General features: G+C 37.6%; 1 pseudogene; it reads left to right on the top strand.

The window, feature by feature from the left end:
- Positions 1–18,943, top strand: part of LOC129073325 (40S ribosomal protein S4, X isoform-like) — a 172,506-nt pseudogene extending 153,563 nt beyond the window's left edge.
- The last annotated feature ends 78 nt before the right edge of the window (positions 18,944–19,021 follow it).

Genomic DNA, 19,021 nt, shown 5'->3' with positions numbered 1-19,021 from the left:
GGACTAGGGTGATGCTGGAGTCATAGAAAGAGTCTGGGAGTCTTCCTTCCTCTTGGTTTTTTTGGAATAGTCTGAGAAGGACAGGGGTTAGTTCTTCCTTAAATGTTTTTGTAAAATTCTCCTGTGAAACCATCTGGCCCTGGGCTTTTGTGTGCCGGGAGTTTCTTGATTACTGCTTCAATTACCCCAGCTGTTATCGGTCTGTACAAGCTTTCTGGTTCTTCCTCCTTCAGTGTTGGGAGATTATACTTTGTAGAAATTTGTCCGTTTCATCGAGGTTCTCAAATTCCTTGGCATATAATTGTTCATAATAGATTCTGACAATCCTTTGTATTTCTGTGTTATCGTTGTTATTTCTCCTCTTTCATTTTTGATATTATTTATTTGGGTCTTCTGTCCTTTTTTCTTACTAAGTCTGCCTAAAGCCTTGTCAATTTTATTTATCTTTTCAAAGAAGCAGCTCCTGGATTGGTTGATCCTTTGAATTGTTCTTTTTGTCTATGTGTCATTCAGTTCTGCTCTAATCTTGACTATTTCCTTCCTTGTACTTACTCTGGGATTAATTTTTTGTTGTTTCTCCCATTCTTGAAGTTGTAGTGTTACGTCTTTTATTTGAAATATTTTTATCTTTCTTCAGTAAGCCTGTATGGGTATGAACTTCCCTCTCAGGACTGCCTTTGCTGTGTCCCGTAGGTTTTGGACTATTGTATGTTCATTTTAATTTATTTCCAGAAACTTTTTGATTTCTTCTCTTATCTCGTTATTGACCCATTCATTGTTTAATAGTGTACAGTTCAGTCTCCATTGGTTTGCAAGATTTTAATGTTTCTCATTGAGGTTGATTACCAGTTTCAAGCCATTGTGTTCTGAGAAAATGCTTGGTATTATTTCAATTTTCCTGATTTTGCTGAGGCTTGCTTTGTGTCCTATCTTGTGGTCTATCTTTTAAAAAGTTCCATGCACATTTGAAAACAATGTTTATTTTGCTTCTTTGGGATGTAAGGTTCTATATGTCAGTTAAGTCCATTTCATTTAGTGCATCATTCAACTCCACAATATCCTTGTTGATTGTTTGGAAGATCTGTCCATTTTTGACAGTGGGGTCTTAAAATCCCCTATTATCAGTGTATTGCTGTCTATATCTTTTTTGAAGTCTTCCAAGATTTCCCTTATATATATGGCGTCTCCTATGTTTGGTACATATAAAATTACAATGTTTATGTCTTCTTGATGGTTTCTTCCTTTAAGTATTATAAAGTGTCCCTCTGGGTCTCTTAATGGACTCTGTTTTGAAATCTATTTGGTCTAATATAAACATTTCTACCCTTGCTTTCTTTTCTTGCCCATTTGCTTCGAATATTTTTCCATCCCTTTACTTTCAATCTGTGTAGGTCTTTTGTTCTGAGGTGGGTCTGTTGTCTGCAGCATATGTGTGGGTCATGTTTTCTTATCAATGCAGCTATCCTGTGTCTTTTGATTGGGGCATTTAGTTCATTTACTTTAAGAGTTATTATTGATAGAAACTTACTCATTTTTTTTTCCTTTCTCCATGTGTTTTTCTCTTTCTCACTCTTTTTCTTCATCTTCTTAAACCAGGCCCTTTAGCACATCTTATAGTGCTGGTTTGATAGAGATGTATTCTTTTAGCCTTCCTTTGTCTGTGAAACTCCTTATTTTCCCTTCTATTTTAATTGAGAGCCTTGCTGCGTAGAGCAGCTTTGGTTGTAGGCCTTGCTTTTCATTACTTGGAATATTTCTTACCATTCCCTTCTGGCTTGTAGTGTTTCTGTTGAGAAGTCAGCTGCTAGTCATATCAGGGCTCCCTTGTATGTTACTACTTTTTTCTCCCCAGCTGCCTTAGGATTCTCTCTTTGTCTTTGATATTTGCCATTTTCATGATGATGTGTCTTGGATTGGGCCTCATTGGGTTCCTCTTGAATGGGGCCCTCATGTGCTTCCTGGACCCATGAGACCTTTTGTCTCCTCAAATTCAGGAAATTTTCCACCATTACTTTTTCAAAGTGGTTCTCTTTCCCTCGCTCCTCTCCTTCTCCTCCAGGTATCCCTATTATGCTGTTATTATTATGTTTCAGTGTGTCCTGCATTTCCCTAAATGCCTCTTTATTCTTTATGAGTCTTTTTTCCATTTCGCGTTTTTTCTGGGAGCTTTGTTCTACCTGTCCTCCAGCTCGCTGTTTCAGTCCTCTGCTTCATCTAGCCTGCTCTTTATTCCTTCTGTTGTGTTCTTCAATATAGAAATGGTATTTATCATATCCTCTTGTGTCTTCTTGATAGTTTCTATGTCCTTTTCTAGGCTGATATATTTGGCAGTAAGTCCCTTATAGTTTCCCTGTAGTTTCTCATAGTTCTCTTTGAGGTGGCTGAGCTCATTGTGCTTCCTTAGAGCCATTGTTTTGAATTCAATATCTGATAGTTCCTTTGCCTTTATTTCATTTAACTCTCTCTGTGGGGCTTCCTCCTTTCCCCTCATTTGAGGAGAACTTGTTTTTCTTCCCATTTTTGTGACAGTCTCTTATTTTTGCTTCTGCTTCAATAGATCCATCTAGATTTCCTGACTTTGTCGATTAAACTTCTATGGTAGTAGGCAGGTCTTTTTATTTATTTATTTTCTCTTTTCTTTCTGGGTCTGCCTCTGATATTGTCAGTTGTTTACCTTATCTGTCCTTGGGTCGTTTGTTTGAGCCTTCCAGGAATCTACTGTCTGTGTCTGTGTCCTGAAATTGTCAATCTGGTCACTCTGTCCTTATCTGTCAGGCTTAGGCACCACTGGGCAGAGCAGTGTCTCCTGATGGCGGGACAATCGTGTCCATATAGGCTGCTGTCACTCAGGGGATTAGTCTGCCTGAGCAAGATCAAGAACTTGGACTGGGGAAGGATTCAGCACTGGGACTCTCTGGTTACTTCTCCAGTTCCTTCCCCAACACCTCTGTCTCCAGTCTCTCCTCAAGGGTCTCTGGGCCGCTCTGTGACCTCTTTTGCAAAGGATCCACTATTTCTGCGGACACCATTGTAATCGCAGGCCAACCGGCTCCCGCACCCACTGGCTTGTGTGGCCACAGGCTGGCCCGGCTGCTTCTGTGTCTTTGGGGGCATGGCCTCCTGTGCAAAATGGAGACTACGGAATGAGGAGTGAGTCAGCTCCAGGAATCCCGACTACTCCTGTTCTTTCCCCAATGCCTCTGCACTAGCATGCTGGCCCAGTCGCCCACACACCTGTCTGCTCACACAGGCTCCAGCCCACTTGGGCACTTGCCAGCTGGCTCAGGCGCCAGCCCACTCGCAAACTCCCTGGCCTGCTCGTGTGTGTACCCCAGCACTGGGCAGTTTAGGGTCATCTATTGTGTGCTTTCCCACTTTTGGCTTTTTAGGGGTGAGGCCTGCCCTTGCAAAATGGAGACTATGGAAAGGTGAGGGAGTCAGCTCTAGGAACGCCGACTACTCCTCCAGTTCTTTCCCCAAAGTCTCATTCTCCAATCTCTCCACAAGGGTCTCTAGGCAGCTGTGTGTCCTCTTTACCCAGGAATCCTCTTTTTCTTCCAGCCAGTCTGCACTCAGCCCCTAGCCCACACGTTCACAAACTGTGTGCGGAGTGTGTAAAAGGCAGGTTTATTGATGGTAGTAAGTGAGTGAGATGGTAGCTGCAGAGTGGGAGGTGAGGTATCACCAGGACTCTGCCAGCCACTGTCTTAGTTCTCTTCACAAAGTTTTCCTCACCAATCTTTCTTCAGGCACCAACACACCCTGCTGCCACCTCTCCCCAGAGGTCAAGGAAAGTGGCTGCCACTGCAAATTTTTGCGTTGGCCCTTTAAACGTCACTGCGTCTCCAGCCACCTGTCTCTGGCAGAGAGCGCCCCTGTTTTTTGGCGTTGCGTTCTGTCTGTGTGTTTTCCTGGTTTCAGCTGCTATAGTCTAGGAGTCCCTGTTTATAACTCAGATCCTGTTCTTCTCAGGGGGATCCTACTGGGCGTTTCAATGTCCCTCTGGTGCTGGTGCCTGTGGGCGCCCATCCCACCCTCTCGAGCCTCCACTGCACTTCTCACCCATTCGGATGTGTGAAAGTTGATTCCACTGTCTGTCCGCAGCTCTAAGGCTCCTCTCCCTGTAGCATTCCATATTTTTCCAGGTGATTTCTCCACTTTTTAGTCACAATTCCAGTTTGGTCTTGAGAGGAGGTCAGTGCGAATCCCATTCATTCCTCTGCCATATTTTTTCTCCTCTTTTGTTTGTTTTTGTTTTAAGGATGAGTGTGACTACTCTAAGGTCTTTTATATGTCAATATGGAAATTGAAGTCTTGACATATTTTTTAATTACTGCTGATCTGATAGGTGAGATATGTTATCTCAATGTAGAAATAATTTGTATTTCTTTAATTATATGTGAACATTTTTTCATATGTTTAAGGACTGTATTTTTTGCACATTTCGTTTTGAATTTTCCTATTTCTCTCAGTTGCACTATCATCATTCTACATTGATCATTGACTCATCACATTATCCCACGTCAAATGAATCATCATATACTACTATTTCCAGTAAATCTCCCTGCATATTTTTTTAAATTTTACATTCTCAATATTGCCACCTTAGTTCAAAACCTGCAATAATATATTATTTTTCTAAATAAATTCCTCGTATTTTCTTCCTGCTCACTTTAGTGTTATGTTTGTGAGATGGATCCGTTAATCTGAAAATTAAGGGAGGTTAAGGAATATAGTCCTTAAGAGCTCCAGATTTAGAGACAGACCTGGGTGAGTTCAATCAATCTTTGACTCTCATAGCTATGTGATGCTGTAGAAGGAAATTTACCTCTCTTAGCTTTTATTTCCTCATACTCTAAATGGTCATAATATTTATTCACATATTTATATATTGATCAGGGAAAGTGATTTAATCAATGTACTTAGCACAATTCTTAACCTATATTAAACCTTTTATTCAAGAATATTTATTAAATAATGTCCAAACTCTTTAATGTGATATTCCATATCCTTTTTTTTCCTGTGATCCTTCATCCAACCACATTACTCTCTAGTCAAATTGACCTATTCACCATTTCATAAAGGCCTGTGATTTTCAATCTTTATTATTTTTTTCACCCTTTGTATCCTTTGGTCCACCTTGTATATCTTCTACCTCCAATCTCTATATAATGAAATCCTACCCATTCCTCAAAATCTAGGTCAAATGCCATACTCTCCATTAATACTCCTCTGGTTATACTGTTTGTAAATCATATTTCATCATTAAACACATGCAGCACATCTATTTGTCTTGCTTTTGATTACATATGAGACAATTTGAGAGATACCATAAGAAACTAAATGCTTCATGTTTATATGTAACGTTACATGCAAGTAGTAGGGCTCAAATAAATATTTGTCTTATGGAATAAAATCAATGCCACCTGCTCTTGTTTGTGTGGATCAGCAGATTGAGTGCCAGCCTGGGAACTAAAGGGTCACCAGTTCAGTTCCCAATCAGGGCACATGCCTTGGTTGTGGGCCAAGTCCACAGTAGGGGCATACAAGTGGCAATGACAAATCGATCATTCCCTCCCTCTCTCCTTCCCTTCCCTTCTCTAAATATAAATAAATAAATCTTTAAAAAATAAAATCAATGCCATCTATAAACCCAGTTACATCTCTTTGAATAGTGTATAGGGATCTTTTTATAAATTTATAAATCATGTTTATTCTATAACAGTTGCCTCAATCTTCCCCCCTTTACCCCTCTCCACCCATCCCACCCCCACCCCCAACTCCTACAGTCAATTCTCACTCTGTTGTCCATGTCCATGGGTCATTCATACATGTTCTTTGTCTAGTCCCTTCTCCTTCTTTCCACAACTGTCTTTCTCCATCCCCTCTGGTGACTTTCAGTCTGCTTCATGTTTCCATGTCTGTGGTTTATTTTGTTCATTAGTTTATTTTGTTGAATAGAGTCCACTTATAGGTGAGATCATATGGTATTTGTCTTTCATCAACGGGCTTATTTCGCTTAGCTTAATATTCTCCAGTTCCATCCATGTTGTCGCGAAAGATAGGGATTTTCTTTTCTTTCTTTTCTTTCTTTCTTTCTTTCTTTCTTTCTTTCTTTCTTTCTTTCTTTCTTTCTTTCTTTCTTTCTTTCTTTCTTTCTTTCTTTCTTTCTTTCTTTCTTTCTTTCTTTCTTTCTTTCTTTCTTTCTTTCTTTCTTTATTCTCTCTTTCTTTCTCTCTTTCTTTCTTCCCTTCTTTCTTTCATGCAAACTGATTATACTTTTTAAATGCAAAAGTGAAATATAAAATATTAAATAATTTAAAACCATTATAACATCTCAGCAGTTAAAACAACATGGCACCAACAAGAAATAATCAAGTTGATCAATGAAATATAATGAGCATTGTAGAGACAAATGTATATATCTCTCTGATAATGGATTATATGATTAAGTTGACATTTCAAATCAATGGGTAAAATAAGGCTTATTAAACAAGTAAGGTGCTTGGACCACTGTTAATTGAAATAAAACAAATATAGAGCCCTATTACACATATTATACAAGAAATATTCAGCTGAGTTAAAAATCAATATGTAAAATCTAAGGAGTTTTCAGTGAATATTCATAATAATATTTTTCATAACCTGAAGTAGAATATTCAAACCCAGAAGCTATAAAGTAAAATATTGACAATATGACTATATTAAACATTTAAGACTGTACAGTAATATACATATAAAAGAGTTAAAGGAGAAGTAATAGCACAGGAAAGTATTTGCAACACATCTAAAAAAGGGTTAAAGTTTTTTTTAATGGAAAAAATTCTACAAACGTTTAATCAAAAATGGATCAAGAATACCAAAAAGTCATTTAAACTTTTTTAAAAATAATAGAAATAGGTGAGAAATATACAAAAACAGGTTTAGTTTAAACAAATATTCAAGTAACAATTAAAATAACATCATTGTCACAATCAGATTAATTAATATGTATTAAAAATATTGGTAATATCAAGTACTGGCAACTGTGAAAGGAACTGGGTATTCATAGACTCTTTTTCTTCATTTTCTTAAAGCAGTCCTTTTAGCATATTTTGCAGTGCTGGTTTGGTGGAGGTGTAATCTTTTAGCCTTCTTTTGTCTGGGAAACTCCTTATTTCACCTTCCACTTTAACTGAGAGCCTTGCTGGGTAGAGCAGTCTTGGTCGCAGGCCTTTGCTTTTCATGACTTGGAATATTTCTTGCCACTCCCTTCTAGCCTGTAGTGTTTCTGTTGAGAAGTAAGCTGATAGCCAAATCGGGGCCCCCTTATATGTTACCACTTCTTTCTCACTTGCTTTCTTTAGGATTCTCTGTTCGTCATTGTTATTTGTCATTTTAATGATGATGTGTCTTGGAGTGGGCCTCATTGGGTTCCCTTGAATGGGACCCTCTGTGCTTCCTGGACTTGTGTGACTTTTTCTCTCCTCTAATTAGGGATGGTTTCCCTCATTATCTTTTCAAACAGGTTGTCTTTCATTTCCTCCTTTTCTTCTCCTTCTGGTATCCCTACTATACATATATTATTATGCTTCAGAGTGTCCTACATCTCCCTCAATGCCTCTTCATTCTTTTTAAGTCTTTTTTCATTTTCTTGCTCTTTCTGGGAGCTTTTTCTACGTTGTCTTCCACCTCTCTGATTAGATCGTCTCCTTCATCTAGCCTGTTTTGATTCCTTCTAGTGTGTTCTTCAATTCAGAAATTGTATTCTTCTTTTCCTCTTGTCTCTTATTGATTGTTTCTATGTCCTTTTTCATTCTGATATACTTTGCAATAAGTTCCTCGTAGTTTCCCTGTAGTTTTTGGTAATTCTCCCTGAGCTCACTGAGCTCATTGAGCTTCCTTATAACCATTGTTTGGAACTCAACATCTGATAGTTTACTTGCCTCTAGTTCTCTTTCTTGGGAATCCTCCTTTCTTTTCGAGTGGTAGGTATTTCTTTGTCTTCCCATTATTTGTGAGACTCTTCTCTTATGCTTATGCTTCTTAAGTTGATCTTTCTTGATTTCATGATTTTTTGTTGTGAAGTTCTATGGTAGGATATCACTGTGTTTACTTTCAGCATCTGCTTCTGATGATGTCATATGTACCCTGTCTGACATAAGTCAGTCTTTATGAGAATTTCAGGAACCTTCTGTCTGTGGCTGTCTCCTTCAGCTGTTAATCTATTCTCTCTGCACTCAGCAGGCTGCTTTAGACAGCTCAGGGTGGGATGGAGTCCCTCCTGGGGGTGGGGTAATTGGGTTCTCTCAAGCTGCTGCTGTATGTGGGAGGAGTCAGCACTGGGATCCCACTGGCTACTTTCTGTTCTCTCCCCAAAGCTTCTGGACCCGGTCTCTTCTCAAGTGTCTCCAGACCTCTCTGCATCCCCTTTAGCCCAGGATCTACTATTTGTGGCTGCTACTCTGCACTTACTAGGTGGCTTAGACAGCACAGGGTGGAGTGGAATCCTTCCTGGGGGCAGGGTTATTGGGTCCTCATGATTCTGTGGCTCAGGGGAAATGGTCTCTGCCTGAATAAGATGGCTGCTGCTTAATGGGGGAAAATTCAGCACCAAGATCCTGCCAGCTACTCTCTCAGTTCTCTCCCCAAAGCCTCCTTCCCCAGTCTCTCCTCAGGTGTCTCTAGCCCACTCTGTCCCCGCCTTTGTTGGAGACCATGGTAAGTGGCTGCAAATAATAATTTATTCATTAACCCTTTAAATGTTTCTTTGCTTCTCCAGTCGCCTGTCTCTGACAGAGAGTAACCCTGCCACTTTTTGAGCTGGCTGTTTTCTGTGTACTTTTTGGGCTCTAGTGGTGTAGGCTAGAGATCCCCGCTTTTGGTTTAGACCTCGCTCTTCTCAGGGGGATCCAACTGGTCATTTCAATATCCTTCTGGTGCTGCCTCCCATGGACACCCTGCGCACCTTCTTGAGTCTCTACTGCAGTGCTTACCAGTTAGATTGTACTGAAGCCAATTCTTCTGTCTCCGAGATTACAAGGCCACTCTCTCGTTATTGTTCAGTTGTTTGTTCCAGGTGATTTCTCCACAATTTAGTTGTAATTCCAGTTTAGTCCTAGGAGGTAGTCAGTGTGTCTTCCACTCCTCTGCCATCTTTATTCTCCCCTGTAGGGATCTAAAAGTGTTTCTTGTACTCATTCTTTTTTGTTTAAAGTACAGAATATGTTAATGAAAAAGTTTTTCTTGGAAGAGTTCTGGGTATTAGTGTATTACTAGTGTATTAGTAGAAAAGTGACACTTTTCTATGACACATTAAAAATCTGAAATATAAGGAACTGAGAGAGAAGGCTTTGAAGGCTGGAATGCGAAGTTATGCACAACCATGAGTTAGTTACTAGGCACCAAAAGGGAAGACTTAAGTGCTCAGCAAAAAATGAGTGACATTGAAATGGAAGTCTTTAAGCTTCTGCTAAGGGTCAGTGCCAGGCAGAATGAAGAGTTCATAAGCTTCAGTTTTGGTGATGAGAGACATAATCAGTGAGATTCCAAGCACTATTAAGTTATACAGATTACTTACATCTATAAGACATTTTCAGAAAATTTAAATATTCTCCTTCTGATCATGGATGCTTTGAAAACATCTATTGAGTGAGCACCATTTTCTTTCCTTCAATGAGTTAAGGTGTCATCAGTCACATTTAGACTCAGCCACAGCTTTGATTTATAAACTTTTATTTATGCTAGTATCTTTCTCCCCAATGTATCTGGAAAATGCTAGTTTGTGTTCACAGGAAGGACCAGTTGAAAAAATATATGTGACTCAATTAAGTTCATGTCTTCAATTGGGAAACTGAACATACTATAAAGAAAACATTAGTAACATCACATTTAGCTAAATGGAAAACTTCCTAAGTGACTTGTTTCAAGCAAAAATATGAGGGAGAAGGAATTCAGGATTAATATTGTTCCTAAATCACAGGCAGAACTAATACATCTTATTATTCATATTTTGTCCTTATAGAACACACTTATTTTAAAAGAACCCAACCTGATTTAGACCAGCTTGAATATAAAATTCAATAGCTGTTACATATCATAATTCTCAAGAGATATCAGCACTAAGTTGATTACAAACAGCTGCAACATTCAATTGCCATTGAAATGTTATCCAAAGGATGATTAAATGTAAACTGTCCACATGCAGATCTTTGTTCTGTATCTCTTGTGCTGCTCACAAGCTAGTACTAACTGACCTTCAAACTATGTGTGCCAGATTCTTTAATCACAGAAATCAAAATGCTGGGAAGTCATTAAGTTTTTGTTAGAATATGTTACTAGGAGAGAAGGAATTTGAGTTTAGAACTTAGAGATGTCAATTGTGTGGTATGGTGTGTGTGTGTGTGTGTCTGTGTGTGTGTGCGTATGATATAACAGCAGTTATATAAGCATAGTCTTGAGTCCAAAGGGCATTTTTACCAAACAAAACTTAGTAGATAATATTGAATGTAGCCATGCATGATGCATTTGTTAAGGCAGACACTAATGTTCAATGGTTTGAAAAATTTTAATGAGAATAGTCTTCTCTGTAGAAATAGTCCTTGAAAAATGAAATGTAAAATGGATATCCTGTTTTGTTTGTGTGCAAGGAGATACACCTACATTTCTGGGAAGTTTCCTATGAAATGATTTCCAGAAAAATTCATATACTTCACCTCTGATAATATGATCATGGGCTTAGATAGTGACACGATGATTACAATTGGCTTCTTTTTTGTATCTATCTGAATGATACGTAGCATGTCACTAACCATTTTACTTTTGAATTAGAGGAGGCATTAGATAGTTTAGTGTTAGTGATAAATGTTAATCCATTAATGTGCATTTTGGTTCTTTCTACCTTTGTCTTTTGCGAATAATAGTGCTGTGTACATTCATGTACAGATTTTGTTTGCACATCTCATTTCAGTTATTTTCTGCATACATCTGGGAATGGAATTTTTGGATCAGATGTTATCTGTATGTTTAACTGCTGGATGAATAAGCAGTGACTTCCACAGTGGCCAAACCACTTTACATTTTCATCAGCAATGAATGAGTTTTCAAATTTCTTCCCATCTTCACCAACATGTGATATTTTCCATTTTTTAGTTATAGCCATCATATTGGCTGTGAAGTGGAATCTTGTAACTTTGATTTGTATTTCTCTAATATCTAATATCTATTTTATGTTAGGTATATTTTCATGTGCTTATTGGACATTTGTATATCTCCTTGGGAAAAATCTATTAGAGTCTTTCTCCCATTTTAAAATTGGATCTGTTTAGAATAGAGAGCACAGAGGTAAACCCATGTCTCTGTAGTCAATTAATATATGACAAAGGGGATGCAAGCATACAATGGAGTAAAAATAGCCTCTTCAACAAATGGTGTTGGGAGATCTGAACAAAAACATGCAAAAAAATGGAACTCGACCACCAACTTACACCACACATAGAAATAAACTCAAGATGGATTAAAGACTAAAATATAAGTCATGACACCATAAAATTCATAGAAGAGAACATACACAGGAAAATTTCACAGATTCCATACAGCAGTATTTTCACTGGTATGTCCCATAGACCAAGGGACATAAAGGAAAGAATAAACAAATGGGACTTCATCAAATTAAAAAAAAAAAAAAAACTTCTGCAAAGCTAAAGTAAACATCAGCAAAATGAAAAATGAACCAACTATATGGGAAAACATATTTGCCAATGATACCTCAGACAAGGGTTTGATCTCTAAAATATATAAAGAACTCACACGTCTCCACTCCAGGAAGACTAGCAATCCAATTAAAAAATGGGCAAAGGACCTGAACAGACATTTTTCCAAGGAGGACATACAGAGGGTCCAGAGACATATGTAAGGATGTTCAGCATCACTATCCATCAGAAAGATACAAATCAAAACCACAAAGAGATACCACTTCATACCAGCCAGAGTGGCTATCATACAGAAAGCAACAAACAACCAGTTCTGGTGAGCTTGTGGAGAAAAGCAAACCCTAGTACAATGTTGGCGGGAATGCAGACTGGTGCAGCCACTGTGGAAAACAATATGTAATTTTCTCAAAAAACTGGAAATGGAGCCGCCTTTTGGCCCAGCAGTTCCACTGCTGGGATTATACCATAAGAATCCTGAAGCACCAATTCAAAAGAACCTTTGCACCCCAATGTTCATAGCAGCACAATTTACAATAGCCAAGTGCTGGAAGCAACCTAAGTGTCCGTCAGTAAATGAGTGGATCAAATAACTGTGGCATATATACACAATGGCATGCTACACAGCAGAAAGAAGGAACTCCTACCGTTCGAGCCAGCATGGATGGAATTGGAGAGCATTATGTTATGAAATAAGCCAGGTGGTAAAAGACAAACACCATATGATCACACCTATAAGTGGGATCTAAGTAACAAAACAAACAAACAAGCAAAATATAACCAGAGACATGGAAATAAAGAACAAACTGACAGTAACCAGAGAGTAGAGGGAAGGGGAATAATGGGGCAAAAAAAGGGAAGGGTTGTCAAGAAACATTTATAAATGACCCGTGGACAAAGATAGGTAGGGGGAGTATTGAATGTGGAAGGTGGGTGTGGTTAGGGCAGGGGAGAGTAATGGGGGAAAAATGGAGACAAGTGCACTTGAACAACAATAAAACTGTTTAAAAATAAAAAAATTAATATTAAATAAAATAAAATAATATTGGGTCTGTTTAAGTTTTTTTTTAATTGTAAGTTTCTTCTGTATTCTAGATATAAGAACCTTATCTGATACATGATTTGCAAAGGCTTTCCCACATTCTATAGGCTGTCTTTTAACTTTTTTAAAATTTTATTTTTAAATCATGTTTATGCTTTTACAGTTGTCTCAATGTTTCCACCTTTGCCCTCTTCCAACCATCCCACATGGCCCCCAACTCCCACAGTCCATTCCCACTCTGTTGTTCTTGTCCATGGGTCATTCATACATGTTCTTTGTTTACTCCCTTCTCCTTTACACCATTGTCCTCCTTACCCATCCCCTCTGGTCACTTTCAGTATGTTCCATGATTCCTTGCCTATGGTTTATTTTGTTTGGTAGTTTATTTTGTTGAATAGATTCCACTTATAGGTGAGGTCATGTGATATTTGTCTTTCACTGACGGGCTTCTTTGACTTAGCACAATATTCTCTGATTCCATTCATGTTGCTGCAAACAGTAAGAGTTCCTTCTCTTTTTTGTGTGTGCAAATTTATTTTATTTATTTTTTAAATGTCAAGATCCATTGTAAAATATTAAAAATTTAAATCCATTATAAAGTCTTAGCAATTAAAACACATGACACCAGCACAGTAATATTCAAGTAGATCAGTGAAATGAAATGAACATTCCAGAAACAAATGTATATATCTATCTAACAATGTAATATATGATTAAATAGATAATTCAAATCAATGGGAAAAATAAGGCTTATTCAACAAATAAGGTGTATGGATCACTATTACTTGAAATAAAAAAATATATAGAGCCCTATTTCACACATTATACAAGAAATATTCAGGTGAGTTAAAAATCAGTATGTAAAATCTAAGGAGTTTTAGGACAAAATACAGAATAATATTTTTCTTACCCTGAAGTAACATGTTCAAACCTTGAAACTATAAAGTAAAATGTTGACAATATGACTATATTAAACATTTAAGACTATATAGTAATGTATATATATAAAAAGTTAAAGGACAAATAATAGAATAGGGCAGCACTTGCAACACATCTAAAAAAGGACTAAACATTTTTTTCAGACAAAAATTCTATAAACAGTCAAAAAACGGATAAAGAATATCAAAATGTCACTTAAAGCTTTTTTTTTAAATAATAGAAATAGGCAATAAATATACAAACACAGGTTTAGTTTCAACAAATAATCAAGTACAATTAAAATAACATATCATTGTCACCATCATATTAATAAGTTTAAAAATATTGGTAATATCAAGTATTGGTGACTGTGAAAGGAACTGGGTATTCATAGACTCCTTTTCTTCATCTTCTTAAAGCAGTCCCTTTAGCATATTTTGCAATGCTGGTTTCAGGGAGATATATTCTTTTATCCTTCTTTTGCAAGGGAAACCCCTTATTTAACCTTTCATTTCAATTCAGTGTCTTGCTGGGTAAAGCAGTCTTGGTTTCAGTTCTTTGCTTTTAATCACTTGGAATATTTCTTGCCATTCCCTTCTGGCTTGCAGTGTTTCTGTTGAGAGGTCATCTGCTAGCCATGTTGGGGCTCCCTTGTTTGTAACTACCTGTTTCTCCCTTGCTGCCTTTAGGATTCTCTGTTTGTCTTTGATATTTGCCATTTTAATGATGAAGTGTCTTGGAGTGGGCCTCATTGGGTTCCTCTTGAATGGGACCCTCTGTGGTCCCTGGACTTGTGTGACTTCTTCTCTCCTCCAATTAGGGAAGTTTTCCATCATTACTTTTTCAAACAGATTCTCTATCCCTTCTTCCTCTTCTTCTCTTTCTGGTATCCCTATTATATGGATACTACTACATTTCAGGTTGTCTTGCATTTCCCTCAATGCCTCTTCATTCTTTTTGAATCTTTTGTTGGTCTTCTTTCTCTTTCTGGGAGCTTTTTTCTACCTTGTCTTCCAGCTCGCTGATTCAATCCTCTGCTTCATTGACCCTCCTTTTGATTACTTCTACTGTGTTCCTCAATTCTGAATTTCCTCAATTCAGAAATGATATTCTTCATTTCCTCTTGTCTTTTATTGATAGTTTCTATGTCCTTTTTCATGCTGATATGGCTTGCAGTAAGTTCCTCATAGTTTCCCTGTAGTTTTTGGTAATTCTCTCTGAGCTCACTGAGCTCATTGAGCTTCTTTAGAACCATTGTTTTGAACTCACTATCTGATAGCTGACTTGCCTCTATTTCATTTAGTTCTCTTTGTGGGGATTCCTCCTTTTTCTTCAGCTGGAGGGTTTTCTTTGTCATCCCATTATTTTTGAGATTCTTTTGCTTCTGCTTCTTAAGTTGATCTTTCTTGATTTCCTGACTTGTGGTGTAATCTTCTATGGTAAGAGACTGATTTTTTTTTTCTTTCTCGATCTGGATCTGCCCCTGTTGATGTCAGATGTTTACCTTTTCTGAATTTAGGCAGACTGTTCAAGACTTTCAGGGAAATACCGTCTGTGGCTGTCTCCTTCTGCTGTTAATCTAGTCACTCTGCATTCAAGCAGGCCAGCTTAGAGACACGACTGGGAGGGGCAATTGGGTCCTCTCATGCTGCTGCTGCTCAGGTGAGTGGTGTCTGCCTGAGCAAGGTGGCTGCTGCCATCTGGGGGATGAGTCAACCCTGGGATCTTACCGGCTACTCTCTGCATTCTCTCCCCAAAGTCTCCATCCTCAGTATCTCATTCAGAATCCCTAGCCCACTCTTCCCCCTTCTTTGCCAGAGCCCAAGGTAAGTGGCTGCAAATAAAAATTTGTGCATCAGCCCTTTAAATGGCTCTTAGAGTCTCCAGCCACCTGTGTCTGGCAGAGAACAACTCTGCCACTTTCCGCAGCTCACTTTTTTCTGTGTACTTTTTGGGCTCCCATGCTGTAGGCTGGAGATCTCCGCTTATGGTTTAGACCCCACTCTTCTCAGGGTGATCCTATTGGCCATTTCAATATCCTTTTGGTGCTGCCTCCCATGGGAGCCTGGCCCACCTTCTTGAGTCTCTACCACCACTTACCAGTTAGGTTGTGCTAAAGCTGATTCTTCTGTCTGTCCAAGGTTATAAGGCTCCTCTCTTGCTACTGTTCATTTATTTGTTCTGGGTGATTTCTCTCTAATTTAGTTGTAATTCCAGGTTGGTCCTGGGAAGTTGTCAGTGTGACTTCCACTCAGTCCACTGCCATGTTGATTCCAATACCTTCTTTTTTTTTAAAGATTTTATTTATTTATTTATTCATTTTTAAGGGAGGGAGAAAGAGAGGGAGAGAAATATCTATGTGTGGTTTCCTCTCACTTGGCCTCCATTGTGGACCTGGCCCACAACCCAGGCATGTGCCTTGACTGGGAATCAAACCAGTGACTCTTTGATTCACAGTCAGGCACTAAATCCTCTGACCTACACCATCCAGGATATACCTTCTTGATAATGTCCTTTGATGCACAAAAATTTTAATTTTGATGTTTCATTTAGTTTTTATTTTGTTGCTTGTGCTTTTGGCTTTGTATAAAAAAATCCATCACCAAATATGAGGTTATAAAGACATATAACATTCCTTTTAATATACATAATGTCTCTTCTACTAATGCACATTTTCTTGCCTTCTACTTTTTATGATTTGTATTACTTCATAGGTTTTGTTTTAGTTAGTATTCATTAACTATGCTTTTCATCCATGAATTAATATTCACCATTTATGACTGGTTTTGTTTCAGTATTTGAAGTGATGTAAGACTGAATGCCTGAAAATATCTTTATTTTTCCTTTATGCTTGCATGTTAGTTTAGCTGAATATGAAATTCTCAGCTGAAAGTTAATTTAATTTTCTCTCACTCTCAGCCACATGTCAGTCTTCAGTAAGTAATTACAGTATGTGTAAATAGTCTATACTCTCTGTTAGCTTTTAAGACTTTACTTCATTGTCTTCCGTTTTACTGCAATATTTCTTTAATTATGATGCTTAGTACTTAAAAACACTCATTGTGGATTCATGTTTCTTTAATTCTGGAAAATTTTTACTTTTTTTTCAAATATTGTTTTCCATTTTATTTTTATGAACTTGTCTTAGACATTTGCTGAGATTTCTCAATATAACCAATGTCTTTTAACTGCATTTTAATATTTTTTCTTCTTTGTCTATTTAACAGCATTCTGAGTGAATACTTCAGTATTCTCTTCCAATTCACTGTATTGAGTCTACAGTTTCCCCATTTAATTAGATTTCACAACTGTATCCAGTCTACAGTTTAACAGACCTAATTAGATTTGTTTTACTTCAATGATTATATTCTTTATTATCAAAATTTCTATTTTTCATTACTACCTATTCTAGTTTCATTTCTGTTGTGTTTTTCAGTTACTTTTTTATCTTTCAAGTGCTATGGCTATGTTTATCTCTTTGAGCATACAAGTAGTACAATTGTCTTATTCTGAATATTTAATAAAATTGATTTCACTAGGCTATTTCATGTGATTTGTGACTTCTGTTTATACACTCATTTTGTGAGAAATTATTTGTTTGTTGTTTGTTTTTTCCCCTTTTTGTATCTCCCTTTCTCTTGGTACACATCCCCATGCTTCCATATGCTCACCAGTCCTTCAGTGCAGAATCACTCATAATCATATTTTAAATTCCCTGTCTTGTATTGATATTGAAGATATTTAAAATTCCATAACTATACCAGTAGAGAACTTGGCTCACTTTCTAGGTCTTTATCCACTCCTTACACACAAAATTTTTAATTAAGCAGTATACCCAGGTAGAATGTCAGAAATAGGCTTCTCAGCATCTTTTCAGGAGGGAGGGCCCCACTTTAGCTCTTGGCTGCAAGCAATATGACTGGCTGTTACCCATTTTTTATCTATATAACTTCATTCTTTATTATCCTGCAGGAGCTCATCTCTTACATATTTGTGTATTTAGCCTCAATATCTTCTTTCTGTCTCCATTCCATTTCTGATCATAAGATTATTTATTTTAGTGTCAAGTACAACTATGTTGTTTTTCATTTCAGTTTTTACATTTTATCTTTGGTAATTGTTTGATGAATAAAGGCATATTATAGTATAAACTTATGGAAAGTTTTTAACCACATGTTCTTTATTTACTCTTGAACCTGTTTCCAACTGCTTTTCATCTCCATCATTTCACTGATAATGCCCTTGTCAAAGTAACTGAGAAATTTTATGTTACTGGAAACATTAAACATTGTTCTTCTTTCATCTTACAAAACCTCTTAGCATCAATCAACAGATTTTGCCATTCCTGCTTCTCACAATACAATACACTTCTCCTTTAGTTTTCACCATATTTATCCTATTTTTACTATTTCACTAGCTACTCTTCTCTCTGTGTTTGGCTCCTCTTTTTCTGATAGACCTCTATTGTGTTGGATCCATTAAGACACAATACTTTGCCACTTTCTGTGTCTAGTGCAGCCATGGCTCATGACTCCTAGAAACATCTAAGGCATGTAGCAGATCCAAAGCACTGGATGTTGGATAAACTGACCAGTGTGTTTGCTCTTTGCCAATCTACTGGTTACCACTAGCTAAGAGAATGCCTCCCTGTCATCATTTTCCTAAGGAACAGACAAGTATGCCCTACCAGGAGATAAAGTAAAAAAGATCTGCATAAAGAGGTTTAAGATTGATGTCAAGGTCTGAACTGATATAACCAACCTGACTGGTTTTATGAATGTGATCAGCATTGACAAGACTGGAAAGAATATCCATCTGTCTATAATACCAATGGTCATTTTGCTGTTTCATTGTATTACACCTGAGGAGGCCAACTACAAGTTGTGCAAAGAGTGGAAGATCTTTATGGGCACAAAAGGAATCTCTCATCTGGTATCCCATGATGCTCACATCATCCGCTACCCTAATTCCCTTATTGAGGGGAATGACACCATTTAGATTGATTTGGAGATTGGCAAAATTACTGATTTCATCCAGTTTGACATTGGTAACCTTTATATGGTGTCCCGAGGTGCTAACCTGGGAAGAATTGGCATGATCTCCGAGAAAGAGAGATCCTGGTTCTTTTGATGTAGTTCATGTGAAAGATGCCAATGGCAACAGCTTTTCCACCAGGCTCTTCAACATTTCTGTAATTGGCAAAAGCAACAAACCATGGATTTTCCTTCCCGGTGGAAAGGGTATCAACCTTACCATTGCTGAACAGAGACACTGGTGGCCAAAGAGCAGTGAGTGAAATGAGCTCTAGGTGACAGAATTGGGAGAGTCTTTGTACTTAATTAAAGATAGTACAGCATGAAAAAATACACAATAA

This window comes from Pteronotus mesoamericanus, unplaced genomic scaffold, assembly GCF_021234165.1.
Source record: "Pteronotus mesoamericanus isolate MK-2021 breed Mesoamerican mustached bat unplaced genomic scaffold, CSHL_Meso_final contig_40, whole genome shotgun sequence".
Lineage (NCBI taxonomy): Eukaryota > Metazoa > Chordata > Mammalia > Chiroptera > Mormoopidae > Pteronotus > Pteronotus mesoamericanus.
The sequence above is the reverse complement of the archived record's forward strand: the minus strand, read 5'-3'. Positions and strand labels throughout refer to the sequence as shown.